The following is a 9351-nucleotide window of genomic DNA, read 5'->3' on the forward strand; positions in this document are numbered from 1 at the left end:
GCTATTTAATTGGTCCAAGCCTTTTCTAGGTAGCTTGTCTGGTTTCTGCTTCTTCCAGGCAGTTCAACTTATCTGAAAGTATCTCCTGGCAGTCCCCACTTGTTATATATGCTAGGAGAGGGAAGACCTGGTGGTTCTAGTTCAATTCAGGAACTTCCTGGAGCCTGAGTTCTTTCCTTCTTCGAGGGGCTTTATAGCAGGATGGAAGGTTTCACCTCTGTCTTAACATCCTGTTGCTTTTAACTCCTTTCTAATAATGAATCTTGGTGAACCCTCCCCAAGATGTAATAAGACATTAACCTTGGATGAAACAGGTACACAATATCCTACCACAGAAATACTCATACCTTTTCTTATCAGGATTCTCTAAAGGAACAGAACTGATAAAATATATAATATGTACATTATATATTATATTACTATATAATATATTAATAGTTATGTTTAAATGGTATTAGGCTATCTTATAAGATGTGGTCCAATAATCCAACAATGACTGTCTCACAGCAGAAAGACCAAGAATCTGGTGGCTGTTCAGTTCATAAATCTGGGTGTCTCAGCAATCCCAAGTCAGTGCTGGCGTCCTGGAGGATATGGGGAGAGCTGCTGGTCTTCAGCCTCTGTTGGAATGCTGAAGAAGGATTTAATACTAGCCATGGTGATGGGATAAATTAACTTTCCAGGGAGACTGAAGGCACAGAGGGAAAAAAAAACAACTTTCAGCTTTGCGCAGTGGCAGTATCGTAGCCAATGAGGTTTTTCCGAGGCGCGATTATTGCTAATTGAAAATAACAAGTTTGCTTCTTCCCTGTCCTTTTATGTAGGCTGCCACTAAGAGGAGTGGCCCACAGACATGGTGGGTTTTCTTGCTTCAAGTAATCTGATGAAGAAAGTCCCTCATGGGCGTGCCCAGCATCTTAGGTTTTAGTTTATGCCAGGTGCAGTTCAGTTGATACGCAAGGCTAGCCATCACACACAGCCATGTTTTCTGCTGCGTTATTCCTAATAGGAAGGAAATGAACCAACCTAAATGTCCATCAGCTCATGAACAGATAATGAAAATGAAAATCTTGCACACATGCACAATGGAATTTTATTCAGTGTAAAGAAAAAAATGAAAATCTGAAAATGTTAGGAAAGCAGGTACAAACAGAAAGTATTACATTTGTTAAGGTAACTAGAACTCAGAAAGACAAATATCACAAGGCCTTGCTCATATACAAATCCTAGATTACAATGTCTGTGGGTGTGTGTATAAACAAACTGAAGATGAGTGTAGCCATGAAACTAAGAGGCCAGGAGAGGGCAAAAAGAGGTGCTGGAGAAGCAGGGTAAAGCAGTATAATATGTGATACAGACAGGAACACAGGAAGGAGCTTGTAGGTGGGTCAATGGAAAGACGCAGGGGCAGGACAGGAAAGAGTCAGGCAAAAGAGGAGGAAGGAGAACCCTCAAAACAAATTTTGCTTGTAATGTCATAATTAGTATAATACTATGCATGCTAATTAAATAAAAACAAACATAAAAATCACTACTTTCTACACTGCAAGGCAGTGGGATACCATGATTAAAGGATCGAGCTTTGAGATCAGGCGCTGCGGGCTCGGTCATCTGCCACACATGTACCTGCGCAACAATAGCTGTTACTACCTCTACGGAGGTGTAAGAGCTAGTAAGATAATACACATTGATGAGTCATTCACCATCCATCTCATCCATAGAACCAGCTCAGCAACTGTGGGTGTCTCTGTCAGTTACCTGATACCTGATACCCAGTGTCTTTTGTCAGTGCATTTCTCAAAAAACAAAACAAAACAAAACTGACTTTCATTATTGGTTCTATGAAAACACAGGTACAGATGATCCAGTAATATTGGCAACACCTTACTCTGAACTCTGTACACATTTGGAGAGAAGGAAACAAAGTTTCATTAATCTCCTTGGAGGTACCCAGTCTCACACCAAAACATTGTTTGGGGAGATCAAAGGGTATCTTGGAGATGAACACAGTTATTTGCTTCTGGATGAATTGCTATTTGCCAAATTGTCATTCTTAACCATCTTTGTCCCACTGCTTTCCAGACTCTATGTTGGATGTCACTTAACCCATTGTAATACCCTGTACAAAAAGGAGTTAACACTCCTTTCTTCTTTCTTCCCTTTATACATTACTCTTTTGACCTAATTTAGCATCATATTCTACTCTGTTGATGTAATTCAATCTCAATGGACTGCCATCACTATGAAAATTACTCCAAAAATTACATAACTAGCCTCAGTCTTTCCAAGTTTCACATGGACTACAAAACCAAAGGTCAATCCCCTTACCATTACATCCATTTTATCTCACTAAGTTCTTCACTCTGTTAATGTCATCGATGGCTTCTCTCCACTGCCTAAGTGAGCATTCATTTACTGATTTTTCCCATCCAACTTTCTGTTGCTATAACAGCATACCTAAGACAAGTGAATTACATAGTCAATAATAGGCTTTTTCTCTCTTGGTGGTACAAATACAGGCCAGATAAGACCAGATTAAAAACAGATAAGTACAGGTTTATTGGGCACTGCCCCTGGCTGGGTTCACCAGTCCATGGGAATGGGGCCAGGGAAGTCCTGTGGCTTTGCCTGGCCGGGGAAGTTTCATAGATTGTAGGTGAGGGTGAGCATGAGGTGAGGTGAGCATGAGGCCACATGCTGGGTTTGTGCCCAAGTATGGTCAGGAGCTGAGCTCTTAGGCAGGGATGTAGGTGGCTAGCAACATCAGTGCAGAAGAGGGAACTGGGCTTTTGCCCCTTTTCTTTGGAGGTTTTATGAGCAGGTAGAGTTGGAGAAAGGAGGAGGGATGGGGTATCAGAATCAGCAAGGGATTCCAACCAACCAGCAGATGATTGTTTTAGCTCACAGTTGTGTAGCATCTACTCCATAGCAAGTGGTCCCCATTGCTTTGGGACTATAGAAAACCAGCACAAAAATGTAGGAGTGTATTTCAAAGTAAAATACCTTACATTGTAAGTCAGAAAAGAATGAGAGGTAAAGGAAGAGGCCAGGGTCTCATAAGCCCCTTAAAAGGCAATCACCAATGGCCTGAAAACCTATTGCTCCACTTCTCAGAAGATCATTGCCTCCCAATACTTGGGAAACAAATACTTAACATGCAGACCTTTAGAGGGTCACACAACACATCAGTCCCCAGTAACCAAATCAATCCACTTTGTTCTCACTTCAAATATTTGACATCTGTTCTTTTCCATTTGTTTATCTTGTGCTTTGCTTTTTATTTTAACTTTTTATTTTGCTCAACAAATAATTATTGATAACTCACCATGATCCAGGTGAAGCTCTAAACTATCTGCTCTATCTTGGAATCCAGAGATGAATAAAATAGACAGTTCTTTGCCTTTATGGAACCTCCATTATAGATCCCAAACATAGACACTGATAAAGTCAGCAAACATAGTCAAGATAATCCCCAACAGTTATACTGTCTGTGAGCTCCATAGTAAAGGTGCTCGTGAAATGATGTGGTGGGTGAGGCCAGGAAGCGGATAGATACTGCAGGCTGGAAGTCTATGAGACAATGAGACGGCCACGTGCTTTTCTGGAAACTGTGTTGTAGGCAGAGATAAAAGCAAAGAGTGACTTGCTGAGGTCTGAGTTGAGGTTGAGCAGGGTTTGTTGAAGGAACTGAACAACTGGAGAAGCAGTGGCCATAGAGAGGAAGGAAGGGGGAGGGGTGGTCTGAGAAGAAGACAGGGGCCAAGCTACATGGGGGTCCCATCTACCATGTGCTAAGAGCACAGATCTCATCAGGTCAACTGCAAGAGAGATCTTCTATTCACTTGTTTTGCAAAAGACGACTTGGGCTACTGTGGTGATGGGTTGTCAGAATAGCAACATTGTCTGTAGAGAAATGAAGGTGACAAATTCGCAAGGATCCAGCGATGCACAAGAAGTAGCTCAGTGCAGGGTAAAGGAGAACAGTGAAGGAAAGCTGGCATGTTGTACAGATTACTGGAGGGTTACAGGGAGTCATAGTGCTGCATGAGTTCACTGATGTTCTCTCTGTTTCTAAACTTTATCATCCCAGTTCATCAAACACAAGCTGACACTGTTATCTTTACAATGATGTTATCAGTTACCTTCATGTTTTTAAGATGAACCTTAGCATACATTAATAGCTCATATACCTTAGTTGGCTCCTACTGCTTATAGAATATAGCCCAAAGTTCTCAAAACAGGTTCAAAGCGCTCTGCTACCTGACCTTCCTTCTTTCAGAGAGATATTCAAATAATATCACATGAGAAGGAGACAAGATGAAGAACTAAAGAAAAGTCCTGGGAGGAATCTTCCACATCCAGGGATAGTCACAGGAGTGGTGCTGCCTTTGATGTATGAGGGACCAGTATCCACTGCTTTCATGCTGCCCTTAAAATCAAAAATTTCTGTCACCAATGAAAGAGCCAGAGGACAGCACACCATGTCTGTTCTCTGCCATCTAAGGCAAGAGATCAGGAAATGAGAAGAAATCAAGAATCCCCCACTGAACACAAATCCATATCTGTAATTAGCCCTGCTGTGACCCCAACGTCACCTGTTACCATGTGTGGAATCTTAAGTTAGAATGCAACTGAACTAATACCTCACTGTGAGATTTTAATGGCCCAGCTATATGTAGAGAGAAGCTGAAGGAATAAAATGTGCATCACGTTGGACATGTGTTCATTCCTATCTGCCTCTAACAACCATTTCTTCAAACTGAAAATTCCACCAAGCCAGACCTTGTAAGGCATTACACTGGCATTAGCAACACACGGTGACAGAAGGGGGCAGTATGAGAACACTTTCCTGCACAAGGACCCTGACCTGAGTGACACTGCCCATCCTCCAGAGATCCTGGGGGAAAGCTGGGTTTGAATTGTTTCTGTCTCCATACTCCATAAGGCTCAAACCAACCCCAAACAGAGCAAGCACTGAAAACCCCTCAGCACACTGTCCTGAATTGCTTCTCCAAACTTAGTGTGAAACTGACCTTCTTAGCTCCACACATTCAATGAATTAATTGCTTGGTCTTTTAAAAAAGAAAAAGAAAAAAAAAAAAAAGGAAGCTCTCCAGTCTGACGATAAGAAAAGAAATCCTAAATAACTTTATCATGCTATCCTAAATAGCAGGCCCTAAATTTTCTTTCTGCTAATACAACTTATAAGCATACAGCTATGTGTAAAACCAGGCATTTACTCTGAATTAGTAAGAAACAGTAACTGGCAGCCTGACTCTACAGAATGGCAGAAATGAAACTGAGTCCAGGTCCTCAGGATCACTACAAACACAGACCGAGAAACAGGTCCACCTGTAAAGACAGAAGGCTAGTAGCATCCATCCCAACAAAAGACAGGTAAATGTTCCTTAAGGAATCCTAGTAGGACCAGAACAGGCTGTTTTCTAGGTGTAAGAAGTGACTGCAGTAAAGGATGGAGAGAAAGATCATAGCCAGCATAAATGCAGTTATGCCTTGGAAGGAAGGTGAAATCTGAAGAGCAGAGAAAAGAGTCTATGTACATAGAAGAAAAACAGACACATAAATATTTTAGGGAGCATCTGGGGACTTGTAGGTGTCAGGAAAATAAACAGTGAGTGATACTTTGTCAGAAGCATCTGTGGAGGGGCGATTAGGAGGTCAGGTGCAAAGGAGTTTGAGCTTAATTCTTTTGGGGGGGATTTTTTATTTACATTTTAAATGTTATTCCCTTTCCTGGTTTCCCCTCTGAAAACACCCTATCCCATCCTTCCTCCCCCTGCTCACCAACTCACCCACTCCCACTTCCCTGTCCTAGTATTCCCCTATACTGGGGCATCGAGCCTTCTCAGGACCAAGGGCCTCTCCTCCCTTTGATGTCCAACAAGACCATCCTCTGCTACATATAAAGACATGGATCCCTCCATGTGTACTCTTTGGTTGGTAGCTTAGTCCCTGGGAGCTCTGGGGATACTGGTTGGTTCATACTGTTGTTCCTCCTATGGGGCTGCAAGCTCCTTCAGCTCCTTGGGTCCTTTCTCTAGCTCCTCCACTGGGGACCCTGTGCTCAGTTCAATGGTCAGCTGAGAGCATCCCCCCTGTATTTGTCAGGTACTGGCAGAGCCTCTCAGGAGACAGCTGTATCAGGCTCCTGTTAGCAAGCACTTGTTGGCATCCACAATAGTGTCTGGGTTTGGTGACTGTATATGGGATGGAACCCCAGGTCATAATAACAGATACTCAGGAAATCAAAAAAATTCATAAGATCCTACTACAAAAGCCTTTATTCAAGAAAACAGGAAAATCTGGATGAAACTGACAATTTCCTAGACAGATACCAAAATCAGGATCAGATAAATGATCTAAACAGCCCCATAAACCCCTAATTAAATAGAACTGTCATCAATAGTCTCCCAACCAAGAAAAGCCCAGGACCAGATGGGTTTAGTGCAGAGTTCTATCAGCCCTTCAAAGGAGACCTAATATTAATACTCTCCAAACTATTCCACAAAATAGAAACAGAAGGAACCCTACCCAAATCTTTCTATGAAGCCACAATTACTCTGATACCTAAATCACACAAAGACCTTACAAAGAAGGAGAACTTCAGAACAATTTCCCTTATGAATATTGATGCAAAAATACTCAATAAAATTTTTGCAAACTGAATCCAAGAACACATCAAGATGATCATCCATCATGATCAAGTAGACTTCATCCCAGGGATGCAGAGATGGTTCAATATAAAGAAATCCATCAACATGATCCACTAGATAAACAAACTCAAAGAAAAAAAACACATGATCATTTCATTAGATGCTGAACAAGCATCTGACAAAATCCAGCACCCCTTCATGATAAAAGTCTTGGAAAGATCAGGAATTCAAGGCCCACACATAAACATAGTAAAAGCAATATACAGCAAACCACTAGCCAACATCCAACTAAATGGAGAGAAACTCAAAGCAATCCCACTAAAATCAAGGACTAGACAAGTTGTCCATTCTCTCCATACCTATTCAATAAAGCACTCACATCCTAGCCAGAACAATTAGACAACAAAAGGAGGTCAAAGGAATACAAATTGGAAAGGAAGTAGTCAAAATATCATTGTTTGAGCTTAATTCTGTGAAGGATGAGAAGACACTAGGCTTCTGGGCAAGAATGACAGAATTTTCTCAGTAAAGCCACTTCCATGACACAATACAGAACTAAATACAGACTTCATCTCCTCAGTCTACCCTCAGTCTACCTTCCCTGCTCAGAGCACACATCCACCAAAGGTGTGAATCATTAGCCCCCTGATGGGAGGGGCTTTGATACTGAAGTTCCAGACACTCAAGCTTATGCAACTGTTTCAACAAATATCTTCTTTCTCTTCTGCTCTTGGCTATGCTCCTGGACAGTTCCCCTAGGCTCCCATGGCCTCAGTGCTTTTGTTCAGGAGCAGAGGTCTTTGGCTACCACACAGGACACAATTAGAGCTGCTGCACAGGACAGCTCCAGCCTTCAGCTACCAGAGGCAGAAGGTCTTAGACTTTCCTGTGGAAAGGAACTTGAAAAAACTGACCTACTTTGGTAAGGCAGAGTAGAGCATTCAACCCAATGGTATCCACAGTGTGGGTGGGCCCCTGGGGGCGGGTGAAGCATTGAGCAGTTTTGCAAAGCGGTTAGTGCTACTACAATCCAGGTGGAGTCATTTGTGCCCCATCATCTTCTTTGGAAACCATAAGGTCACCTCTAGGATCTGGCATTTCAGTCTACCTTGGTAAACTTTCTCATTAAATATTTTAAACACTCAGCAAATATCTTAAGATTTTGAGGACCACTGTCTATTAAGTATTCCTGACTTTAAACAAAATTTATTTGTTTTTAATTACTTACTTTAGGCTTAACCTTGAAAACTATATACAGGAGGCTAAATAGTTTGTCTCTAAAGGTATTCTATTTGTACTTAGCATGACTGTGAGCATAGTCTGATTTCAAATTCACATTAAAAAATTTGATCATTGGGGGCTGGAGAGATGGCTCAATGGCTAAGAGCACTGACTGCTCTTCAAGAGGTCCTGAGTTCAATTCCCAGCAACCACATGGTGGCTCACGACTATCCGTAATGGGATCCGATACCCTCTTCTGGTATGTCTAAAGATAGTGGCACTCACATACATACAATAAATAAATCAAAAAAGAAAAGACTACAGAACATACAAAAGGGAATTTGACCATTTACATGTTGACTGAGCATTAATTTGCATGCCCTACAGTAGTTTTTCAATTAGATGCTTGCACCTGTACTCCCAGACTGCTGCTTACTATGAAGTCTTGCCCCGGTGGACATTCAGGGCTCCCCTACCACCAAAACCATCCTGCATGATGGTGGTGTGTTGGGAGTGGGGAGGAGTGAGCTAGCTTGAATAAAATAAAGACCCTGATATGAGTTACATCAAAAAAATTGCATGTCTTAATTATCTTTAACAGTTTACAACAATATAGTAGCTTTCATAAGAGTAAGACGTTACAGCTTTATCCCTGTTAAGTTTGAACTTTTAAAATTGGAGTTGAAGATTCAAGATCCTTTAGCATCAAAATAAAACGTTAAACCATAAATGAAATCCACAGACAAACTGGGAACATTATTAAAGACTGGAAACCTTATTATTCTGAGTTTTTTATAGTACATCATTACAGAATATCACAATTTCTTGTATGACTTAGTTTATCTAAATATCTAAAGCTTAACAAAATTGCCAAAGATAGAGTCTAGACATCTATCTTCTGTCAGCTATCGTTAACTTGAGTAGAACTTAGACATTTATAAACCTATTTATCAAACATAAATATTTCTTAAGCATATGTTTTTTTCTTATCTAAAATTTCTAGAAGCCTGGTCTTGAACACAGTTTGTAAAGACATCCTTATTTATACATCTCCTAAGTCAGTTTCTGTCAACCTGAGTTTATATCTTTCTAATCTTAGGATCTTGTGTGTGTGTGTGTATGTGTGTGTGTGTGTGTGTGTGTGTGTGTGTGTGTGTGTTTCCAGACAGAATTTCTCTGTATAGCCCTGGCTGTCCTGGAACTTACTTTGTAGACCAGGCTGGCCTCGAACTCAGAAATCTGCCTGCCCCTGCCTCCCAAATTCTGGGATTAAAGGCATGAGTCACCACTGCTGGCAGGATCTTATCATATAAAATTGCATCCTAATCCAAAATATTTTGAAGACCTGCTATTACCTCCTTAGTCTAAAAGTAGATACACTGACAAACAGACTGCTCTACAGGACTATGAAGTTTCATGATTGTTGCATTTGTTGCTTTATATTACATGGTCATTT

The 9351-nt window shown here is 41.1% G+C and overlaps 1 pseudogene; it reads left to right on the forward strand.

Annotated features, from left to right (window-relative positions):
- Positions 1–721: 721 nt before the first annotated feature.
- On the forward strand, positions 722–798 carry LOC127664293 (uncharacterized; annotated as a pseudogene).
- The last annotated feature ends 8553 nt before the right edge of the window (positions 799–9351 follow it).

This window comes from Apodemus sylvaticus, chromosome 13 (assembly GCF_947179515.1).
Source record: "Apodemus sylvaticus chromosome 13, mApoSyl1.1, whole genome shotgun sequence".
Lineage (NCBI taxonomy): Eukaryota > Metazoa > Chordata > Mammalia > Rodentia > Muridae > Apodemus > Apodemus sylvaticus.